Below are 24,373 nucleotides of genomic sequence, written 5' to 3' on the forward strand. Positions count from 1 at the left end.
CTGGACTCCGTCCTGCGCCGGGAGAGCGGCCCCGGCCACTCGCCACCAGCGCGGCCGTGGACAAGTCTCAAGCCGCGATCCCGGCCCCCAAAGCGGGCCCCTTACCTGCCGGACGCGGTCCTCGGCGGCGGAGACCTGGAGAGGCCCGCAGTCTGCGACGGAGCCGTCTGCCTCCCCACAGACCGGGACACAGCTCGGCTCGGCTCTCCACAACTGACGCACTTAGCAGCTCCGGCGTTCCACAAAATGGAAGTCGTCCCTCTGCGTCACTTCCGGGGCCGCCCCTAAGGCTTTGGGACACCGCCCGGTTTTTACCCGGGACGGAAGTTCCTGCGGGGCCGGAAGTCGCTGGGGGCGGGGCTTCCTCACCGTGACCCAGTCAGCGATGTTCCGGCCGCGGTGGGTGGAGCTAGAGGGAGGGACGGAAATGGGGGCGGAGGTGGCAGGCGCTGGGGGGGGCAGCAGTTGCCAAGGTTCACTCTTGGATCTTCTGGTCAGGTTCATCCACCTCCCCAGAGCAAAAATATCTTAGGACAAACGATAGTCTGCCCTCATCTTTTTGAGCTGGTCATGGGGCCTGAACTCAAGGCCTGCCCACTGTCCCTGAGCTCTTCTCCTCAAGGCTAGTGCTCTACCACTTTGAGCCACAGCTCCATTTCTGGCTTTCTGGTAGTTAATTGGAGATAAGTCTCATGGACTTAACTGCCAGAGCTGGCTTTGAACCATGATCCTCAGAGCTCAGCCTCCTGAGTAGCTAGGATTACATGCATGAGACCCTGGCTTCCAACCTATCCCTTCCAACCTATCCAACCTAAGGCTGTTGCTTTACCACTTGAACCCAACAACACTTCTGGCTTTTTGGTTGTTAATTGGAGATAAGAGTCTTGGAGACTTGATCCCCAGAATCACCACCTCCTGAGTAGCTAGAATTACAGGAGTGAGCCACTGGCGCTGGGCCAAGAACCTCTTTTGATTCTAACATTTTTTTCTAGATACCCTGAAGATTGCTCAGCAAAAAGAAACACAAGCTTCGCAAAAATACCTAACTTTTTGTGTGCAATTCAAGGCCAAGGTGCTGTGTGCTCAATGTATGCCCTAGTTGTAGTGAAGAGTCTAAGGAACTTGATTATTTCTTCAGATGGAGGGGTTTTTCGTGATAAAATACTGCAATTGGAACTGCAGCTAGATGGATGGAGATCCAAATACAGATTTTGAATTTCTACAGAACTAAGCTGGCTGGAACAGGTTTCAAGATGCCTAAGTCCAAATGGCATTTTGTTAATCCTCCCTGTTCAGGTTTCTGTAATGTAACATGAACGTCTACCATTCTTCTGAAATGGAGAAGGTGCTTTCATGGTGTGAAACACAGCACTCCATAGGCTTCACTCCAGAGATTTCCTAGTAAGATTGGTAGAAATTAGTAGAAACTTAGGTAGATAAGGATGGTGAAATGTTCCTTTCTTTGATGCTTTTTGGTGGAACCCAAAGCATTCCTTTGTAAAGAAGTGCCCAGAACCGAGGCCCTGTAGACCTATAGTTCTATAGAGATAAAGTAGTTGAGGACCCATAGTAGTCAGCCCTTATTCCGGCCTCAGGGCCCTTGGGAACTCAGACAGTTTGTATGGGATGAACTTGTCCATTCACAGTTAATGTGCCAATAGAAGCAGCTCCAGTAGATGCACAACAAAATATCTGTGGCGTGGAGAGTTAAAAAATAGATTTAAAAGAGGACATGTATCTTTTAAATGGAAAAAAAAAACACAATTCAGCTGTTGGCTTGATAAGCATTAGCATTTGTTATGTACAAATTGTCCTAAAACAGTTCTTACTCAACTATATTTGTTTCTGCATACTTAGAAAACAAATCGGTCTTCCAAATATTTTCTACATTTTATGTTGACTGTGGAAGCAACTACTTGTGATCTCACTACTATTTTTGTTTTGATAAAAGTCATGGAAAAGGTTTTGGGGGAGTGAGAAATAAGATGTAGTACACCATGGAAAAAGTTCCTACCTTTATTCTAAAGTATAATTTTTCTTCAGATCTAATTCTTTCATCAACTGTTTTCTCTTTGTTTTCTGTTTTTTGTTGTTGTTGTTTTTTGGTCAGTTATGGGGCCTGAACTCTGGGCCTGGACGTTGTCCCTGAGCTCTTCAGCTCAAGGCTAGCGCAGTTTTAAAAGTTTGCATGTTTCCAAAAAGACTTTTTCCTTAGGATTGTGAAAATTATAACAATGTATATTGATATTATAATCATGTATAATGGTATTTTAAAGTGTTTGTCTCCTGTAGTTTTTTCCATGATAAATATAATTTGCCTTCAAGATCGTTGTATACTTAATTCCTTTAATAAACAGTCATCTCCCAAAAGCAGAACTACTTCCCTCCTAACCTGATCCTACAATATCCTTTTTATATTCTTATAATTCCTTCATCACTGACATTAAAAATGTTATTCATCATGCCAGAAATAACTAACACAGAAAAACCTCTATTTATACACCTAGATTTGCATGAGCACTTTTTCCAGCTTCTGTTCCTTTACCGATGTTGGAACAAAATGTTGTGGCATCCTTTTCCTACAACATACAAGTGAGTAGCAAATCCTTAAACGTAAAGAAAAATGCAGGAAGTGGCACTGTGGCTCAAAGTGATAGAGTATTAGTCTTGAGCAAAAGAGCTCAGGTACAGCGCCCAGGCCTTGAGTTCAAGCCCCACAACTGACAAAAGATAAAAATAAAAGCAAAAACAGAAAAAAGATGCAGAGAGATCACAGATTAAGATAAACACAAGCTGGATGTCAGTAACTGATGCCTGTAATCCTAGCTACTCAGGAGGCTGAGATCTGAGGATCACATTCAAAGCCAGCCCAAGCAAGAAAGTCTGTGAGACTCTTATCTCCAGCTAACCACCAGAAAAACAGAAGTGGTAGAGTGCTAGCCTTGACCCAAAAAGCTCAGGGATAGCACCCAGGCCCTGAGTTCAAGCCTCACATTTGACCAAAAAAAAAAAAAAAAAAAAAACCAGATGCTAGTGGCTCATGTCTGCAATTCTAGCTACTTGGGAGGCTGATATTTGAAGATCTCTGTTTGAAGGCAGCCAGGGCAGGAAAATCTGTAAGATTCTTATCTCTAAATCACAGAAAAAAAACATTGTGGCACTGTGGCTCAAGTGGTAGAGTTCTAGCCTTGAGCATAAAAGAGCTCAGGGACAGCCCAGACTCAAAGTTCAAGCCTCAGGACCAGAAGAAGGAAGGAAGGAAAGAAAAGAAAGAAAGAAAAGGAAGCAAGGAAGGAAGGAGAAAGAGAGGGAAGGAAGGAAAGAAAAGGGGGAGGGAGGGAGGGAAAGAGAAAAGAAAAGAAAAACACAGTCCCTATCTGGTAGGAACTTTCTGCCTCACTGGCATATGTCAGTTATACAATCCTAATTTCATCTAATTTAAGGATTAGTAAATTATAGCCTGTGGACCAGCCTATCTTTCTTCTTATATGACCCCAAAATAGTTTTCTTTTGTTGTTGTTGTTCCAGTCCTGGGGCTTGAACTCAGAGCCTGGACTCTTAAGGCTTGAACTCAGAACTTTTTTGTTCAAGGCTGGTGCCCTACCACTTGAGCCGTAGCTCCACTTCCTACTTTTGGAAGACTAATTTGAGATAAAAGACAGGCTTCTCTGCCCAGACTCGCTCTGAACCTTGATTCTCAGATCTCAGCCTCCTAAGTAGCTAGGATTACAGGTGTGAGCCTCCAGTGCCCAGCAGTTTTTGTTTAGGGGGTAGGATCAAAAGAAAAATACTTGATAAGACACAAAAATTATATGAACTATAATTTCTTTCATATAGGTTAGTATCCATTAACTAACTTTGGTCAGAACACAAGTCCTCCTGTTTGTTTGCTTATTGTCTACATATGTTGTCATGTTACAACAACAGGGCTGAATAGCTGTGACCAAGGCCATGTGGTCTCCAAAACCGAAGATATTTACCATATGGCTCTTTACGAAAAATGTTTGCCATCCCCTGAACAGATTCCTAGACTTAACTACTCTATGGATACTCCCTAAATCTCTCTTTGAGATAAAATTGCAAGCATGTAAACAGGATCTGATCTTTATTTTAAAATAACACATTTGATTCTCATAAGGAGAAATATATAGAAAAAATGTTGGATAGGAAAATATAATAAGAGAGGAAAATGCTCCCAATCTTATCTCACCAAAGTATCCTGATCATATTTTTGCTACATTCTGACTTTTTTTTTTCATTTTCTATAGTATTGGTTGGTTGCTTGCTTGCTTGGTTTTTCTGGTTTTGTTTTTCTGTTTTTCAAGTTAAAAAATCCAGAGCCTTCTGCATGCTAGGGAAGTCCTCTACCAACTGAGCTAAATCCACAGGTCTTGATACATGTTTTCCTTCCTAGTACTAAAGTAATACATCATTTTTTTTTCAAAACAGAGATAATGACATTTTAAAAATCCTTATTCCTAACTCCTAGCAAGTAACTACTTTGCATTATTTGTTTCACTGTTTTTCTATAAGGCAATTGTACTTTCAAGTTATGAATTGTTTATATAATTAGGTATCAGAGTTTTTATCGAATAATGTTTGTTATTATGTATTTATATTTTAAGTGTACAGTCAAATACCTACTTTTTTTCCACTTAACCTCACACTACTACATGCTGGGGGAAAATATTCATTCTGATCAGATAATTCTGTTTTTCCGAAAATCTCCTAAATATCACCAGATGCTTAATAATTTCTATCCAAAAATCTCAAAGGAAAAAAAAATGTCCTTTCCTTGCTTCCTGCTTATGATTCTGAAGATGTTACAAAAGAATAAGCTTCCTTACACTATTTGTCAAAAATACATGCTTTAGCCGGGCGCTGGTGGCTCACGCCTGTAATCCTAGCTACTCAGGAGGCTGAGATCTGAGGATCACGGTTCAAAGCCAGCCCGGGCAGGAGAGACCGTGAGACTCCTATCTCCAATAAACCACCAGAAAACCGGAAGTGACGCTGTAGCTCAAGTGGTAGAGCGCTCGCCTTGAGCTGAAGAGCTGAGGGACAGTGCCCAGGCCCAGAGTTCAAGCCCCACGACCGACAAAAAAAAAAAAATAGTGTGTTTTTTACTTAAATTCACCCCTACATAACAACAGTCTTTCTATTGTTGAACACTGGTGTTTTATCTAATTATAAAAGCCTGCACGACATTTATTTTTATTTTTTATTTTTTTGGGTCTGGTCGTGGGGCCTGAACTCTGGGCCTGGGCTGTGTCCCTCAGCTCTTTAGCTAAAGGTTAGCACTCTACTACTTGAGCCACAGCGCCACTTCTGGCTTTTGTTCTTTTTGCTTATGTGGTGCTGAGGAATTGAACCCAGGGCCTCATGCATGCAAGGCAAGCGCTCTACCACTGAGCCACCTTCCCAGCCCCCCCTGCATAACGTTTAAAATACATGTGAACCCACTATAGTTGTACAGTACATCCAGCATTTCATTTCCATTAACAATGAACCACATAAGCAACTGTGATCTTATGAGCTTATCTCATACCTAGTGAGGTTGCAACATCAAAGCACAATACAATACCCTTGTGTCTATGGTGATGCTTGTGTAAGTAAATCTACTGTGCTGACAGATGTGTAAAAATATAGCACTTATGGGGTCTGGGAAGGTGGCTCAGGGGTAGAGTGTTTGCTTTGCATGCACGAAGCCCTGGATTTGTTTCCTCAGCATCACATAAGCAGAAAAAGCCAGGAGTGTGGCACTGTGGCTCTAGTGGTAGAGCACACTGAGGGACAGCACCCAGGCCCAGAGTTCAAGCCTCATGACTGACAAAAAAAAAAAAATATATATATATATATATAGCACTTAATATAGATGTTACAAGTAACTGTTAATATATGTATTATACATTTTTCATTATTCTAGAGCATATATCTACTTACAAAAAATGAAAAACCTTTATCAGAAACTGCATGCCATACCTCAGTAGCCCCGTGCGTCTAGTGTTCCATCCAGGTTTGCATGAGATCTTCTATGATGTCCACTCAGTGCTAGAACCTACCTCATGACAAAGTTCTCACTTGACCATGCTTTCATTTGAGTGCCAAGATCCATGTTTCTCAATGCCATTAAATCCACCTGTGCCAGGTGGCTTTATATGCTGTTGCCTGGGTCACACTTTTACAATCGTATCATGTCATACCTTTTAGGTGTAGATTCTGCATATACAAAAATACAATATATTTCTGGGCTTATCTTGCTTAACATGATCTCCAGTTAGAAATTCTTTATAAACCCATAGCATGATATTTGAAATGTTTGTGCTATAAATTAACACCCTATTTTAAATTCAGTGTTAGTATCCCCTGATCCACTTTTACCTTTCCTCTCAATCCTCTAACTCGGTAGTTATTTGAACAAGCCATATGAACCTTATTCCAAGTCCAGATTCTCAAGACTGCTTTCCCAAAGAACTAGATGCAGGAGTCCACATATTTAACTAGTACCTAGTCAGGTGGTTCCCAACTTGTTTGCAAATACTAATGCAACCCACGTCGTTCAGTTCCTGCCTCTAGCTCATCAGCCATTCCATGCCTTTTTTCTTTCTTTTCTTTTTACATTCTCTTTATTTATTTATTTGGGTCCGGTCGTGGGGCCTGAACTCTGGGCCTGGGTGCTGTCCCTCAGCTCTTCAGCTAAAGGCTAGGGCTCTACCACTTGAGCCACAGAGGCACTTCTGGCTTTTTTCTTTTTGCTTATGTAGTGCTGAGGAATCAAACCCAGGGCCTCAGGCATGCAAGGCAAGCGCTCTACCACTGCACCACCTTCTCAGCCCCTACATTCTCTTAAGGTACCATTTTTCTATTATTATAAACAGAAGATAAAGCAACACACACTATCTCACAGTTCCTACTTGTCAGGTAGTCAGAAATGGTGTAACTGGGTGGTTCTGGGTTAGAATCTCTCCTAAAGCTGTAACCAAGGTATTAGCTAGGGCTAAAGTCTCATCTGATGTCTCAGCTGGGAGTATCTCCTTCCAAACTCAATCATATAACATGTAGAGGATTCACCTCAGATCCATTCTGGCTGTTGACTATAGCCGAGGTCCTTCCCATACAGACATCTCCATATTATCCTCACTACATAGCAGCTGGCTGAGCCCCCAATGGATTATCTAAAGAGAATGCATCCAAAATGAAAGCTATGGTCTTTACATTCTATTTTCAGGAATAATATACTAATACACTATGGTAGTATATTCATTCCATAGGACTGCTACAACATAGCAAGAAAAACTGGTGACTTGAGACAGAAATTCAGTGTCTTTAAGTTCTGAAAGCTAGAGGTCCAAAGGCAAAGGCCCAGGAGGGTCACAGTCCCTCTGATCACTCTGAGGAGGATCTTCCCTTGCCTTTCTGGCACTTTTTTGACAATCCTGATTTATAGATTTATGACAGTCAAATGACTCTCTTCTCATGTGCCTTCGTGTTATGTTCCTTTTAAGCATATCTGTCCTTGGGTCCAAATTTCTCCTTTTAAATATGGACTATTGTCATATTAGACTAGGGTTCACTCTAAAGACTTCATTTAAATGTGATGAGTTCTATGAAGATTGTATTTCCAAATGTCATATTCAATGGGACTGGGGATTAAGACTTCAGCTTATACCTTTTTGCAAGACACAATTCAACAGATACTACCTAGCTCCTGCAAATATTATAGGGTGCTCAGCCCAACTCTGATCCAGTATGGGAATGAACTACACAGAGAGAACCAGGAAGTTGAGGGTGACTGGAGGTCACCTTGGAGTTTAGCTAACGTGGTACTTGGCACTTCCCTTAGAAAATGGAAGTGATAGCCAGCACCAATGGCTCACACCTGTAATCCTAGCTACTCAGGAGGCTGAGATCTGAAGATTGCAGTTCAAAGCCAGCCTGGGCAAGAAAGTCCATGAGACTCTTATCTCCAATTAACCATTAGAAAACTGGAAGCAGTACTGTGGCTCAAGTGGTAGAGTGCTAGGCTTGAGCTGAAGAGCTGGACAATGCCCAGGCCCAGAGTTCAAACCCCATGACCAACAACAACAACAACAACAAAACAAATGATCAGGCTGCCCTCTCACCTCCATCCTCAAGTATTTATACCCTCACCCATCATCTCTTACTCAATTGTCTCAAAGTAAAAAATTCAGCATCTTCCCAAGGCTTTTGTTTTGATTTTTCTGGTTTGGGGTTTGTTTTATTTGGTTTTTAGACAGATTCTGACTGTATAGTTCAGGTTGGCCTCAAACTTGTGATCTTTCTACCTTAGCCTGAGTCTTAGGATTGCAGGAATGTACCATAATTTCTGGTTCTAAGACTTTGGAGTATTGTTATTGTTTTGCTGTATTTGTTTTTGAAGGTTTGAACTCAGGGCCTTCCTCTTGGTAAGCTGGCACTCTATACTTGAGCCATACTTCAACCTCCATTTTAATTTATTTTTTCTTTTGGTCGTGGGGCTTGAACTCTGGGCCTGGGTGCTGTTCCTGAGCTCTTCAGCTCAAAGTGAGCACTCTACCACTTGAGCCATAACACCACTTCCGGTTTTGAGGTGGTTAATTGGAAATAAGAGTCTCATGGACTTTCCTGCCCACGCTGGCTTTGAACCTCGATCTTCACATCTCAGCCTCCTGAGTAGCTAGGATGATAGGCATGAGCCACCAGCGCCCAGCCTCCACTTTGATTCTTGATGAACCAGATTCCACACATCTCTCTAATTCTTTTCTATCTTCAATCTTACCTTTTCTATTACTTTTAGTCTTTCATTTAAAAATATATTACTAAAAGGTGATGTACAGATGTATTAAAGTTACATAAGTCAGGTAGTACATTTCTTTTTGGACAATGTTACCCCTTCCCTCACTCTCCCAGTTTTTCCCTCCCTTCCCTATCCACAAGTTGTATAAGCTTTCAAATGTTTAATTTCCATTTTACAACTGAAACCTACCAAAACCTCTTAACATGTATCCACCTTCAGACTGCCCCATCTCTCCTTTTCTAAGTCATACTTTTTTTGGGGGGAGGGGAGTCATGGGGCTTGAACTCTGGGCTTAAATGCTGTCCTTAAGCTCTTCAGCTCAAAGTGAGTGCTATACCACTTGAGTCACAGAGCCACTTCCGGTTTTCTGAGTGTAGTCTCATGGACTTTCCTGCCCAGGCTGGCTTTGAACAGCGATCCTCAGATCTCAGCCTCCTGAGTAGCTAGTATTACAGACATGAGCCACGGGTGCCCGGCTTAAGTCATACTTTTAACAGCGCAGGTAAGTGGTCTTTACTCCACTAGATGCACTTTCTCAAGCTCTCACTTGCTGACAGCCATTCGGCCTCCACTCCTCTCAAAGGTCACCTTTATCCTAATTGCAAAATCCAGTGGCATCATTACATAAAAACTACCATTCACCTTACTATACGCCTATCATAGTGCTTGGGGTTTTAGATTTATTCGCCCATTTAAGCCCTTATACAACTCTCTAATGTCTGTTAATAGTCTTCTTTAAAAAAAAAAAAAATGTTGAAGCCAAAGCTGAGAGTTACATAGTGGGGAAATGGTGGAATAATGAATTGAAGCCAGGACATCTTTTGCAACTCTGTGGTACTAAAAGATTTTCTTCCCAGAATCCAAAGAGTAACTCAAAAATGTTATTAGAAAGCTTTATGCTCTTGGGGCTGGGAAGGTGGCTCAGTGGCAGATCGCTTGCCTTGCATACCTGAGGCCCTGGATTCGATTCCCCAGCACCACATAAGCAAAAAGAAAAAAGCCAGAAGTGGCGCTGTGGCTCAAGTGGTAGAGCGCTAGCCTTGAGCTGAAGAGCTGAGGTTCGATTCCCCAGCACCACATAAGCAAAAAGAAAAAAGCCAGAAGTGGCGCTGTGGCTCAAGTGGTAGAGCGCTAGCCTTGAGCTGAAGAGCTGAGGGACAGCGCCCAGGCCCAGAGTTCAGGCCCCACGACCAGACCCCCCCCACACACACCAAAAAAAAAAAGAAACCTTTATGATCTGGGTGCCAGTGGCTCAGGCCTATAATCCTAACTACTCAGGAGGCTTAGATATGAGGATTGCAGTTCAAAGCCCAGCCCAGGCAGGAAAGTCCATGAGATTCTTATTTCCAATTAACCACCAGAAAACCAGAAGTGGCCCTGTGGCTCAAGTGGTAGAGTACTAGCTTGAGCTGAAGAGCTCAGGGGACAGCACCGAAGCCCCACGACTGACAAGAGAAAAAAAAAGGGTTATTATTTAGGTCAAGAGAGAGCATTTCCCATTACTGGTGAGTAAGTTCAAGTGTGAGCCATTTTGTTTGTTTGTTTGTTTGTTTGTTGGTCATTGGGCCTGAACTCTGGGCCTGGGCGCTGTCCCTTAGCTCTTCAGCTCAAGGCTAGCGCTCTACCACTTGAGCCACAGCCCCACTTCTGGTTTTCTTTTTTTTTTTGCTTCTGTGGTGCTGAGGAATTGAACCCAGGGCTTCATGCGTGCAAGGTGAGCACTCTACCACTGAACCACCTTCCCAGCCCCGCATTTTTGTTTTTGTGTTACAAAAGTATGGCGGAACATGTATAAATGAATTCAGCATAAGCCATTGGTTACAGAGAACAAAGCATGTAGGCTGAGTTAGAAATGACTTCCACAGGCTGAGTCACACCAGAGAAGCTGTGGAGCCTATGAGCTAAGACATCCAGAGATGGAATCAACACTTACTGCTCCCAGCTCTGAGTGGATCTGTGACTGCAGACATGTCCTGTTGTTGGATCTTTGGATGAAAAGTAGGTCAGTACCAAATTTCAGTCATAGAGTCATTATGAGACTTAAGTGAGATAAGGGAATGTATTTGATCCAAACCTGGATCAAACACTTTAGCTACCATATAAACATCACACACACACACACACACACACACACACACACACACACACACACACAGAGATTACTCTCTCTTAATCTCTTTTCCTTTTCCTCTTTTCTTTTTTTCCACAGTATTGAGGATTGAAGAGGGTCTCATGTTTGCTAGATAAATGTTCTGCCACTTTAGTCAGAAAGAACAAAAATTATAGTAGAGGATAAGCTGCTCTAACAGAAACAAGACAGTGGCTTAAAGAAATGGAAATGTCTATCTTGTGTACGCAAATCCTCTGCAGGTAAAATGTAAAAATTCCAAAGACCAAACCACTAAGGGTATTTGTTAAAAAAGGAGGAGGAGGAGGAGCAGGAGGAGGAGCAGGAGGAGGAGCAGGAGGAGGAGCAGGAGGAGGAGCAGGAGGAGGAGGAGGAGGAGGGTGACATGAGCGAACCAGAGACACAGAAAGATAGAACCGGACAAGAGCCACAGCTATCCAAAAGCCAACCCCCAGTACTACCCTCTAGCCTTCGCCACCCCTCACTCCCACTGTCAGGGACTAGAGACTGAATCATTACTGGGTTATTCTCATCTTTGCTATTAAGGGGGAAGCCTCAAATGCGTAATCCCCAAACTAATTTCTAGTGGGATCATTATAGAGACCTGAAAAACCAGTGCCAATCCTGGAAACAACACAATAATTCTTCTATAACACAATAATTAGGATCAAGACATACCGAACCCAGACAGTGAAGAATACTTAACATTTTGTTTGATAAGCCAGATGGCTCCATTTTAGCCCAAAAGGAATGGTTTACTGTTGGACAGAGAATACAGAAAGGAACGAGAAACTATCATGTATTCTATCTGGACGTGGCACCTCTCAGGTAAACAACCTATTTTAAAAGCCTGGCGATTGAGTATTATTAGTGCAAATGACTCATGTCTTGAGAATTGTTCTAAGACGTCCCGCTGGTGAAGTCATGTTAGACAAAATCAGTTGTCACATGGGTAACATTTGAGTTCATACAAACAGAATAAATCACCCAAGTTTGGTTAGGCAAAGATATGGAAAGGGTACTCTATGAGGAGATTAAGAGTAACTTTGTACTGAGCAGTGTAACACATATCTGTAATCTCCACACTTGAGAGACGGAGGCAAGAGGATTAGGAGTTGCAAGCCAGTCTGGACTATATAACAAGATCCTGCCTGGGGGAAAAATATTTTTTGGTTGTTTATTTTTTTTGGAAAAATGTTTTCAAACTCGGTGTTAGTAGTTCATGCCTGTCATCCTAGCTACTCAAGAAGCTAGATCTGAGGATTGTGGTTCAGAGTTAACCTGGGCAGAAAAGTCTGTGAGAGCCGGGCGCTGGTGGCTCACGCCTGTAATCCTAGCTACTCAGGAGGCTGAGATCTGAGGATCGCGGTTCAAAGCCAGCCCGGGCAGGAGAGACCGTGAGACTCCTATCTCCAATAAACCACCAGAAAAACGGAAGTGGCGCTGTAGCTCAGTGGTAGAGCGCTCGCCTTGAGCTGAAGAGCTGAGGGACAGCGCCCAGGCCCAGAGTTCAAGCCCCATGACCGACAAAAAAAAAGAAAAGAAAAGTCTGTGAGATTCTTTTCTCCAATCAAATGGCAAAAAGCTGGAAATAGAGGTGTGGCTAAAGTAATAGAGGGCCAGCCTTGAGTGAAAAAGCTAAGTGAGAACAGGAAGCCCAGAGATCAAGCCCCAGTTCTGGCACAAAAGAAAAACAATGTGTCGGGCTGGGAAGGCAGCTCAGTGGTAGAGCGCTTGCCTTGCATGCCTGAGGTCCTGGGTTCGATTCCTCAGCACCACATAAGCAGAAAAAGCTGGAAGTGGCACTATGGCTCAAGTGGTCGAGCACTCGCCTTGAGCTGAAGAGCTGAGGGACAGTGCCCAGGCCCAGAGTTCAGGCCCCACAACCGACAAAAAGAAAAAGAAAAAGAAGAACAATGTGTCTTAGAAAACAACCTTTTAACACCCAGTGGAGAAAGGCTCATAAGCCCAGAAGAGCCTGAGCAGGGATGCTGTGGAGATGCCAATTCAAGTGTGACTAGCTGAGCAAAGGCCTACTTATAATCAGGACTCAGACCAAGGATTACAAGATGCTGATTTACTTACTTAGAATTCAGACAGAACACTGGCACAATTTGTATTTACTGTTTATTTGGTGTATCTGCATATGTCAGCATGGCTCACACTGTGAATTAGACAACCAGAAGCACATCTTGCTTCGCCATGTTTTACATTTGATTTTACATAAACACTAACGGCAGGCTAAGTGTATTTTTAGTACATTGCTTAGGAAGCCATTTGGCAACCTTGACATGTTCAGATAGCTGAGCCATTGGCTCGAAGGTACCCAGCTTACCCCTGAATTTCAGAAATTCATGTTGATAAGTACTATTTTATACGATCAGAGGCACAAGGGCAGTGAGTCTTTGTGTCCCTCCCCTAAGACTCTCCTCCTTTGGTCTCACTGTATAGGAATGCCTAGAGTCCTGTATAATTTATCACGTCCTGGTGTATTTAGATCTAGCTTCTGCACATGAGAGAAAACATGCATCATTTGTCTTTTTGAGGCAACTTAGATATTTTTTTGATGTCAGACAATTTTCCAAATTTCTATACCCGTCTCAGAATGAAGCACAGTTTCCCGTTCACAGCAAGTCACAGACACGTGCACAGACCAGCTTGTACAGGGACATCATTTGGGTTGGCTGATCAGCTCCAACTCCCTAGTCTTCAGAACAGCACATCCTGTCTTCCTAGTTAAGCAGCTAGGTTTTGCTGCCTGAAGCTACCAGCTAGCCCTTACTAATTGGCTAATCCGAGAGCCATGAGTTTCTCTCAATTACAGAAATTGTGATTTTGAACTGAGGAGCAAAACTGAAGGAGCATCATGGCAGCATGCTAGAAGGAAGCCAGCTTTCTCTTCTCTGGCTGAAGGACTCGCAGCTGCTCTGGTGCGGGACCTCCAGCGAACATTCTAGATCTTGTGAGGTTCCCACAGCACCTTCTTCTTTGCTCAAGCTAGATTAAGCTAACTTCTATAGCTTGAAAGAAAATTAGATTAATACACAATATGATCCAGTGTCAGCAATTAAAAAGGTAGGTTTGTCATTAATAACTCAGAAGAGTTTCATAAAGTGGTGGTGTAATCTGATTAAAGCACAATATGTGCATATATGTGAGAACTACCATGTAACACTTGTTTGAACCATTAGTATACACTAAAACAAAAAAAGAGTTGTGCACCAGTGGCTCAAGCCTATAATCTTAGTTACCTTCAAACTTGAGATCAAGAAGATCAAGATTCAAGGCTAGACCAGGCAGAAAGTCAATGAGACTCCTTCTGAACCCATATCTGGGAACAAAGGTGAATACTTGTCATTCTATAAACTATATGGGAGGCTGAGATCAAGAGGATTATGGTTCTAACCAGCCTAAGCAGAAATGTCTATGAGACTTTATCTCCATGGAGAGACATTGAACATGGTGACATACACCTGCTATTCTAGCAATGATAGGAAATGTAAAGTAGGTGGATGGATGCTCAGGAGCAGTAGGTGTGAAGCAAGACTCTGTCCAAAAAATATCCAGCAAGCCAGGTGCCAGTGGCTCACACCTGTAATCTTGGCTACTCAGGAGGCTGAGATCTGAGGATTGCAGTTCAAGGCCAGTGTAGGCAGAAAAATCCCTGTGAGACTCTTATCTCCAAATAACCACCAGAAAACCAAAGTAGGGCTTTAGCTCAAGTGGTAGAGCACTAGCCTTGAGCACAAAGAGGCTCAGAGACAGTGCCCAGTCCCTGAGTCCAAGCTCTACAATGGACAAAAAAAAAACATACACACACAAAAAAACCCAAAACAAAAAAACCCCAGCAAATCATAGGGATGGATGGATGACTTAGTGGTAGAACAACTGCCTAGCCAAGTGCAAGGCTCTGAGTTCAAACCCCAGTATCACCAAAATAATAAATATAAATAACTATAAAGAATGACAGGAATGTAAACCATGTCCTCTTGTGGATAAATACCGGTGTGAGTGGGAGAGCGAAGGTGGGTAATAGGTTGAAGTACTTCATACATGTATGAAACTAGAACAATGAAACCTACTGGAATTCTTTTAAGTGGAAGAGAAGAGAAGCAAGGGCGAAGGATGAGAAGAGAAGCAAGGGGGAAGGATGAGGGTGAGTCTGACAAAAGGTACATTGTGTGCATGTGTGAAATGCCACAACTAACCTTCCCTTGTACAACTAATATATGCTAATTAAAATGTTCTTTTAAAATGAGTAGATCATGAAATCCAAGGGCAAGAATGTACCCAGTCTTGAGGATGTTTGGAATAAGAAGTAGAAATTAGGAATTTAGGAATATGTCATTCCCATATGTCCTCTCAGTTATTATTATTTTTATTATTACTATTTTATTTGCTCACTCCCTGTAGCTTGGCCTTGCCTGCTCCTTGAGGTTATAGAGAAGATGACTATACCATATTACCCATTATGAGGGGGGAGGGGGAGAAACAGGTTATGGGGCTTGAACTCTGGGCCTGGGGCTGTCCCTTAGCTCTCCAGCTCAAGGCGAGTGCTCTAGCACTTAAGCCACAGCCACTTCAGATTTTCTGGTGGTTTACTGGAGATGAGAATTTCATGGCTTTTACAGCCCAGGCTGTCTTGGAACCATGATCCTCAGATCTCAGTCTCCTGAGTAGCTTGGATTACAAGTGTGAGCCACCAGTGCCTGGCTAATATTACCCAATTTTTTTTTTTTTTTGCCGATCATGGGGCTTGAACTCTGGGCCTGGGCGCTGTCCCTCAGCTCTTCAGCTCAAGGCTAGCGCTCTACCACTTGAGCTACAGCGCCACTTTCTATTACCCAATTTTTATGTCTTCTTCATTCAAAAGTAAATCTGACAATCAAAGTAGAAACTCTTACTCCAATTTCAAGTGCCCTAGCAAGGAAAATCTGATTGGCTCAGTTTAGGCCAATCAGAAGGGTCACACGGTATAAACATGGCTGTCAGCCAAACATACCCAGCTCAAACATAAGGATGATGTTTAAGAGAATCATGGCCACTTAGGCCAGCAGCCTAAATAAACAAGTAGCTCCACCTCAAGATGACCTACCTCCAACTAAGAGCTTAAAGTTGAATTTCCAATCAACCTACAAGCAGAGCAGACCAACTTATCTGCCATGCAACACTAGACTCTGCTTTGGCAAAGATGTATAAAACCATTTTATCTCCCTGAGTCATGCCTATTTTCCACATCAGGACTAGCACAGGAAGATAAGTTAGTAACATTCAGGAATAATTGAAGGTGTGTTATGTGCCAGATAGTGCTAAAAACAGTTTCATTAATTTTTTCTCATTTCTTGAGGGCCCTTAAGAACTCTAAGATGGGCTGGTGCTGGTGTGGCTCACACCTATACTAGCTAATCAGGAGACTGAGATCTGAGGATTGTGTTTTCAAAGCCAGACTGGACAGATAAATCTGAGAGACTCTTATCTCCAACTAACCACCAAAAGGTAGCAAAGGGAGTGTTGCTTAAGTAGAATACCAGCTTTGAGTGAAAAAGCTAAGTGAAAGCTTGATGCTCTGAGTTCAAGTCCTACTACTGGCAAGTGTACACACACACACAATAATAAGAGCAACAATTATAATAGTAGTAGTAGCATTTTAATATTTTAAGATGAATATTGCTAACCTTGTTTCATGGAAGAGGAAATATAATCCAAGACTCTTATCTCCCAAGTTCAGTAACTATTTTTGTTTGTTTGTGTGTGTGTGTGTGTGTGTGTGTGTGTGTTTTGACCCAGTCCTGGGGCTTGAACTCAGGGTCTGGGCACTGTCCCTGAGCTTCTTTTGCTCAAGGCTAACACCACCACTTGAGCCACAGTGACACTTCTGGTCTTTTCGGTTTATGTGGTACTGAAGAAAAGAACATGGGGTTTCATGCATGTTAGGCAAGCACTCTATTGCTAACTTAGCCACATGACAGTTTGAGGTTCAAACTAAAAGCTCATTTCTTCTCTCTACCCAGCCAAGGTCAACTGCATTATGGACTGCAGGGATGGGCAGAGTAGAGCTGGGTGCCAGATGAGGGAAGCAGAGACTAAAACAGACACTGAGAGCTCAAACCTGGAGGGTAGTTTCTAAAATACTGAAACTTCTTGTGGTCCTAACTTACAACATGGCTCTGACTCAAACTTCCCTTGTAAAGTAGGGACTGTGAGGACAAAATTAAAGTGATTGGAGCAACGAAACTTCAGATTTTTGAGCAATGACTTCACTTTTGAGTCTCATAGTATTTTATGAATATAGCCTATCACAGAAGATGTAAAAGACCACATACCTGTTGCATGTTTGCTTACTGCTCCTGACCTAATCAGAGCTTCTTGATATATCAAAATTAGCCTCCCCTTGAAATAAAACAAAATAAGCAGTTGTGAGAAAGGAAAGCATTGAAAGTTCAACAGCAAGTTAGCATTTTGAATAAGTAGCTTTAACTCAAAGAACTCAAACTTTTACTTCCCTGACAAAGACAGGACCTGATGTGGGCTGAAGAAAAGACCATGTCCAGAGAACTTTTGTTTGTTTGCTCTTTTTTGTTTTGGGGAGTGTGTGTGTGTGTGTGTGTGTGTGTGTGTGTGTGTGTGTGTGTGTGTGTTGGTTCTAGGTCTTGAATTTAGGGCTTCCCTCTCTCACTTGGCTTTTTCACTCAAAGCTCTATCACTTGAGCCATACTTCGACTTCCAGCCTTTTGCTGGTTAATTGGAGATAAAGAGTCTCTTGAACTTTTCTTCTTGGATTGGCTTTGAACCAGGATCCTCAGATCTCAGTGCACTGATTATTTTTGAAAGAGGGTCTTACTTCCTGCCCAGGAACTGTCACAGACCTCCATCTGCCTATTTTAGGCTTCCTGAAGTAGCTGGGGTACAGGTGCCTGCCACTGGACCCAGCTATGAGTTGAGAAGGGAGAGGAAGTCCCTCAAACTTTTCTACCCAAGCAGGTTTGGAACCATAATCTTCCCAGTCTCAACCTCCCAATTAGGTGAGAATGCAGTTGTAAGACATCAGTGGCTGGCTGATGTCTTTTTTTTGAGATAGTCTTGTTTTACGCCAGGGTCAGCCTAGGCTACAATCCTACAATCCTTTTATTTGTGTTTCCCCATGTCAGGAGGAATGACAAGAATGTACCACTGTGCTCAGCCATTGGTCAAGATGCAGGCTCCTGAAATGTCTGCCCTGGTTAAACTTAAATCATAATCTCCACCCACAAGTAACTAAGATTACACCTTGAGCCACCACATCAGAAGCCCAAGGGTCTCCTGAGCACAACACACACACACACACACACACACAATGCCAAAGGATCCCCCAGGCTCTACGAATGTTTTGATTCACCTGTATGCAGTTCGCACTCACACCTGAAACCCCAGCCCACACCTTCTTCCACACCTGAGGAAACAACATACTTTTTAGTATCTTCCCCAAACCAGTCGGGCAAAGCTCTTTGCCAGGCAGGTTCTACCAGCTCAAGGACCTTCTTTCTCTGACTATATGGACAGGGTTGCTTTTTCTTTTTTTTTTTTTTTCCCCAGTCCTGGGGCTTTGAATTCAGGGCCTGGACACTGTCCCTGAGCTTCTTTTGCTCAAGGCCAGCACTCTACCACTTGAGCCACAGCACCAATTCAGGCCTTTTCTGTTTATGTGGTGCTGAAGAATCGAACCCAGTGCTTCCTGCATGCTAGGCAAGCAATCTACCCCTAAGTCACATTCCCAGCCCGCTGTTTTATATTTTGAAATGCAATGATACTAAGTAAGACTCATAAAGTGATTGTTATATGGCTTTTAATTTTCTAATATGGACCTCGTGGGGGAAAAGTAAAGTATATGGTTGGCAAGAATACTACATACTCTATGTAGAAGAATACTACATATATTATGAGCCAGTGACACTACCATCACTGATAACCTGTTGGCTCCTTGCAGACCCTCCTCCTGTGATACTATTCTTTTTTCTTCTTTATTTTTGTTGTTGTTGTTGGTTGTGGGGCCTGAACTCTGGGCCTGAGTGCTGTCTCTTAGCTCTTCAGCTCAAGGCGAGCACCCTACCACTTGAGCCACTTCCAGCTTTTTCTGCTTACATGGTGCTAAGGAATCAAACTCAGGGCCTCATGCATGCGAGGCAAGCACTCTACCACTGAGCCACCTTCCCAGCCCTGTGATAGTATTCTTTTATCAAAACCAAAGTAGGGTCACCCAGATAACAGTATGGCAATTGTTTTTATTCTTAATATTCCAAAGACACCAACTCAGATACATTTTGTCACTTCATTTATGAATCCAATTTATACCATTGCTGAAGTCCTGCTTGTTTGTTTGTTTGTTTTTTGTCCAAGTGATATATGATGTCTGAACCCCAGAAACACAACACTGAAGCAAAGTGTGGTTAAAATACTCGGAGGGCTGGGAAGGTGGCTCAGTGGTAGAGCGCTTGCCTTGCATGCTCAAGGCCCTGGGTTCGATTCCTCAGCACCACATAAGCAAAAAGAAAAAAGCCGGAAGTGGCGCTGTGGCTCAAGTGGTAGAGCACTAGCCTTGAGCTGAAGAGCTTAGGGATAGTGCTCAAGCCCAGAGTTCAGGCCCCATTACCGGACCCAAAAAAAAAAAAAAAAAAGCTTTAAAATACTCGGAGTGAATAGTGGAGAGCAGAGTTTTTTGGAAGGTGATTTTTGTGTGCCCAGACAGCAGACTTCCTTCCTCTGTCCGTCAAATCAGTGTCCCTCTAGACAATACAAGCTCTTTTTTCATACTGGGGCTTGAACTCACGGCCTTTTGCTTTCACTAAGCTTTCCCCAACTCATGGCTGGAGATCTACCACATCTTCACTTCTGGCTTTCTGCCGGTTAATAGGAGACAGGAGTCTCTTGAGCTTTTCTGCTCAGCCTCCTGAGTAGCTAGGACTCCAGGCATAAGCTGCTAGTGTCCTTCCTTCCTTCCGTCCTTCCTTCCTTCCTTCCTTCTTTCCTTCCTTCCTTCCTTCCTTCTTTCCTTCCTTCCTTCCTTCCTTCCTTCCTTTTCTTCCTTCCTTCCCTCTCTTCTTCCCTCCCTCTTACCTCCTCTCTCTCTTTCTCCCTTCTTATTTCTTTCTCATCCCTTTTTTTTTTTTTTAGACAGGGTTTTGAGGCCCAAGCTGGTCTCAAATTCTAGATCCTCCTATATCAGCCTCTTGAGTACTGGAATTTCAGGCATGAGCACCCCTACACTTGGCTTACCCCTTTTTGTTTTTAATGAAAAAGAAGAGAAGAATGGAGAGGAGAGAGAGAGGAGGGGAAGGGAGTTTCTGTTCACCTGGCCAAGCAGAGCAGGAGACAGCTGGCCTCCTCTAGTCTCTTGGCTGCCCAGACCTGTCAGCGCCCAGAGGTTAACCTGAGGTAGTTGCTCCTGGGTGGCTTTGATTCCCAAGCTGGATAGAGATGGAGTTCTTCTATGGTTTCCAGGCCCGGTGTGGCTAAGCTAACCAGTACCTCTGTGGTGAAGGCTGCAGGTAGTGTTCAGGGTGCCTCTGAAATTATCCTGGCCACACCCTCCCTAATCCCTTGGCGGAAGGGAAATCCTGTCTTGATCATTAAGATGTGAACTGCTCCATGATTTTTCTTTAGGATCCAGAATGTATTATAGCCTCTGTAAACTCCCTTTCTTTAGTTCCACAGTAGATAGTATTTTTTATATCACCAACTAAGCCAACATGTGACTTAACCTTGTGAAAAGTAAAAGTACTGAGTCCTAAAGGAAGAAAAAAAAATGCAAGAGGTGGTACTAGGAAGGTAAGGTGCTCTGGATAGGAAGATAAAGGCACTTCAGATGGATGTCTGCTTCCTCTCTCCCCCCCCCCCATCTCCCTCCCCCCTTCCCACCCAGGAGGGGCCCTGGGGTCAGACCTGACTGATCTACCTAAGATGAAAACCTGTGGTCCAGCCAGGTACTGGTGGCTCATGCCTATAATCCTAGCTACTCAGAAGGCTGAGGTCTGAGGATTATAGTTTGAAACCAGCCCAGGCAGGAAACCAAAAGCCAGATATGGAGCTGTGGCTCAAGTGGTAGAGCACTAGCACTAGCCTTGGCAAAGAAAAAAAAAAAGCTCAGGAATAATGCTCAGGCCCTGAGTTCAAGCCCCAGGACCAGCACACCACACCACACACACACATACACACACACACCTGACACACACAAAACCTCTGGCCTAGAACAAAGCTGCGGTCTATGTGTCCTGGCCTTTTCTGCCCATTCCTTCCCACTGCTCCTCCTAGAGTACACTAGTCTCTAAAACCAGAACCACGAGTCCCACTCTGCAGGGTTGTGTGAGGGTTTAAAGAACCCCTGGAACATAGTGGGTGTCCAATGAATAGTTACCACCCAGGGAATATTTCTTGAGTGCCTACTGTATACTGAGCACTCCTTGGTCCTTGGTACGCCCATGCCCATCTTTCTTGCTTCCCCTCCACCAAACTCCAAATGGATGAGATCGGTTGGGATGCATACCTGCTCCTTCCTGGATGTTATCTACGTAACTAAAGGGGAAGGGGTTTGCCAGGATGGTCTGGGTGCCATGGCTCCCCAGTAGACAGACAGACCAGCTACTCAAAGGAGCCCATCAGCAAAACAGAGGAGGCTTGGAATTGAAGTGCCACTTACATGGTCAATGAAACCCATGAGCATTTCTGAGTTAATTAATGCACGTCGATTTATTGGACTATACCATGTGCAAGTCACAGATACTTTCCTAAGTACAATCGGTCACCATTCCCTGTCCTCTTATCCTTAACATCACCCCAGATTCTGCCATACTTGAATTTCCCTAATTGTCCACAAAATGTCTTTGAGAATTATCCCTTCCCATCTAGGAGCCAATCAAAATTCACTCATGACAGGTGCTTGTTTATGTTTTGTTAATGTTTCTCATCCCACCAGTGGCCTTCTGCTGTGGAAAAGGAGGAGATCTGGGGCTGTCCACCCCTCCCCCACCACACAAGGGAGAATGTGACTTCTTTGACCAACTGCGTATTTCTAAAACATTAAACATACTTACAAATGACTTCCAAAATCTTTTCCAAAAGCAAACTGAATCTGGAGGTATTCTGAGGTATTCTGAGACATTATCTCACTAGGAGATCTGTCCTTAATTAGGTTCTTCTACTAACAAATCTTGGCAAGTCCTTGGTGATGCTCATTAATGAGGAGTGGATGATGGGCAGATACACGGATGAGAAAACTAGTGATTGTATTTGCACACTCTTGATGGATTATCTTTATAAAAAAGGGCCAGTCAGAGGACCCATCCACATCTCACTTTCTGTTATAAGTCCCAGTCCTACAGGGCCTGAGGATATAGGCCTGTAATTCCAGCAACTCACAATTTGAAGTTGGAGGATTGAGAGTTCAAGGCCAGCTTAGACTAGAAAATAAGGTTCTGGCCCTAGTCTGTCTGTTCATCTGTCTGTCTGTCTGTCTGCCTGTCTCTCTCTGTGTCTCTGTCTCTGTCTCTGTCTCTCTGTGTCTCTCTGTCTCTGTCTCTGTCTCTGTGTGTGTGTGTCTCTCTGGGCAGATTGCCATCTGTCATTGAAAATCCTTCGTTCCCTGTTATTTTTCAGTGGCCATCTTTTTCCTAGTCCAGGTAGGCCAAGTCTTACTGAGCTCCACACCATATGCTTAGTGTGCCCCCTGCTGGAGCACCTGCAGTATATTAGTCCTCTAGGAAGACAGCCCACTTCCAAGGTTTTAGTAAATTTTAGTAAATTCTTCAAATGTTCTGAAACAAGCCGGGCGCCAGTGGCTCACGCCTGTAATCCTAGCTACTTAGGAGGCTGAGATCTGAGGATCACGGTTCAAAGCCAGTCCAGGCAGGAAAGTCCGTGAGACTCTTATCTCCAATTAACCACTAGAAAACCAGAAGTGGTGCTGTGGCTCAAGAGGTAGAACACTCGCCTTGAGCTGAAAAGCTGAGGGACAGAGCTGAGGCCCAGAGTTCAAGCCCCACGACCGACAAAAAAAAAAGTTCTAAAACAAGTATTGTCCACTCTCCTTGCCTGACCACTCCTATGTGAACTTCAGCCTATTTTTAATTTCACCCTAAAAGACAACCATATGCCTAAGCAACACACCAAACAACTGGAGCCAGAAAGAAATCTTGGCATGAAAATTAAATAAACACAATAAACAATAACCTGGCACATGTTTAAAGTATTCCAGGGCATAGAGAAAGCCGCAACAGACACACTTCTGGGCTGAGTAGGTAAGCTAGCAATTGTTTGCAGGGTGTGGTGATACATACCTGTAATGCCAGCACTAAGGAAATTGAGGCCAGAGGATCAAGAGTTCAGGAAGAGCCTGAGCTATACAATGAAACCCTGTCTTAAAAACAAACAGTGCAGAGGCAGAGATATATCATAGCTGAAGGCCAGCCTGGAAAAAATAAGTCACAAGACTCTATCTCAGTCAAGGCTGGGCACGCTGGTACATGCCTGTCATCAAGTAATACTAGGAAGTGCAAATAGGAGGATCATAATCCAGGCTTGCTAGAGCATAAAGCCAAGTAGCTCAAATGGTTAAAGAACCCATCTGGCAGAAAGTTTCCTGAGACACCTGTCTAATTCACCATCAAAAAATCTGGAAGTGGGGGCTGGGAAGGTGACTCAGTGGTAGAGCGCTTGCCTTGCATGCCTGAGTCCCTGGGTTCCATTCCTCAGCACCACATAAGCAAAAAGAAAAAAGCCAGAAGTGGTGCTGTGGCTCAAGTGGTAGAGCGCTAGCCTTGAGCTCAAGAGCTGAGGGACAGCGCTCAGGCCCAGAGTTCAGGCCCCACGACCGGCCCCCCCCCCCAAAAAAAAATCTGGAAATGGAGATGTGGCTTGAGTGGTAAAGAGCTAACTATGAGCAAAAAAAGCCAAGGGAGAATCAAACCTCAGGACCTGCATACACACACACACACACACACACACACACACACACACACACACACTATCAAGAACTTCTGTGCCAAGAAGTCTTCTAAATATTACTCTTGCATACAAATCTTGAACAGAAATGCCAAGCATACATCATTTCTTCAAATGTGAAAAGAACAGAATATTGACCTGTTGTAGGATCACAACAGACATCTCAACATATTTCAAATTGTATGCAATATATTCCTTACGGTCTTTATCATACACATGCAATTAGGTGAAAAATAACTGAAGTATTTTAATCCATAGTTGGAAGCAAGGTTTTACTCCTTAATAATTCATGGTTAAAGGAGAAATTATACTTATCTGAAATTGAACATTGGAAATGCTACTAGTGAAATTTTATGGAATGAAGCTGAAGTGATATTTGGGGAAATTTATGACTTTCAATGCAGTTATTGACAAGAAGGGAAAATAAGTGTGTCCAAGTCATAAAGTCAAAGAAAATGAAACAGTAAATCTAAAGAAAG

The 24,373-nt window shown here is 43.3% G+C and overlaps 1 protein-coding gene across 2 annotated transcripts in view; it reads right to left on the bottom strand.

Annotated features, from left to right (window-relative positions):
- Positions 1–260, bottom strand: part of Srsf5 (serine/arginine-rich splicing factor 5) — a 4,862-nt gene extending 4,602 nt beyond the window's left edge. The window contains exon 1 of one of the 2 annotated variants that reach the window (XM_013015508.1): positions 106–260. The gene's annotated coding sequence lies outside the window, so the exon portion shown is untranslated. The remainder of the gene's footprint in view (positions 1–105) is intronic. The other variant, XM_013015502.1, reaches the window with a different exon arrangement.
- Positions 261–24,373: the final 24,113 nt, after the last annotated feature.

The sequence above is a fragment of the Dipodomys ordii genome, unplaced genomic scaffold (assembly GCF_000151885.1).
Source record: "Dipodomys ordii isolate 6190 unplaced genomic scaffold, Dord_2.0 Scaffold2, whole genome shotgun sequence".
Taxonomy (NCBI): domain Eukaryota; kingdom Metazoa; phylum Chordata; class Mammalia; order Rodentia; family Heteromyidae; genus Dipodomys; species Dipodomys ordii.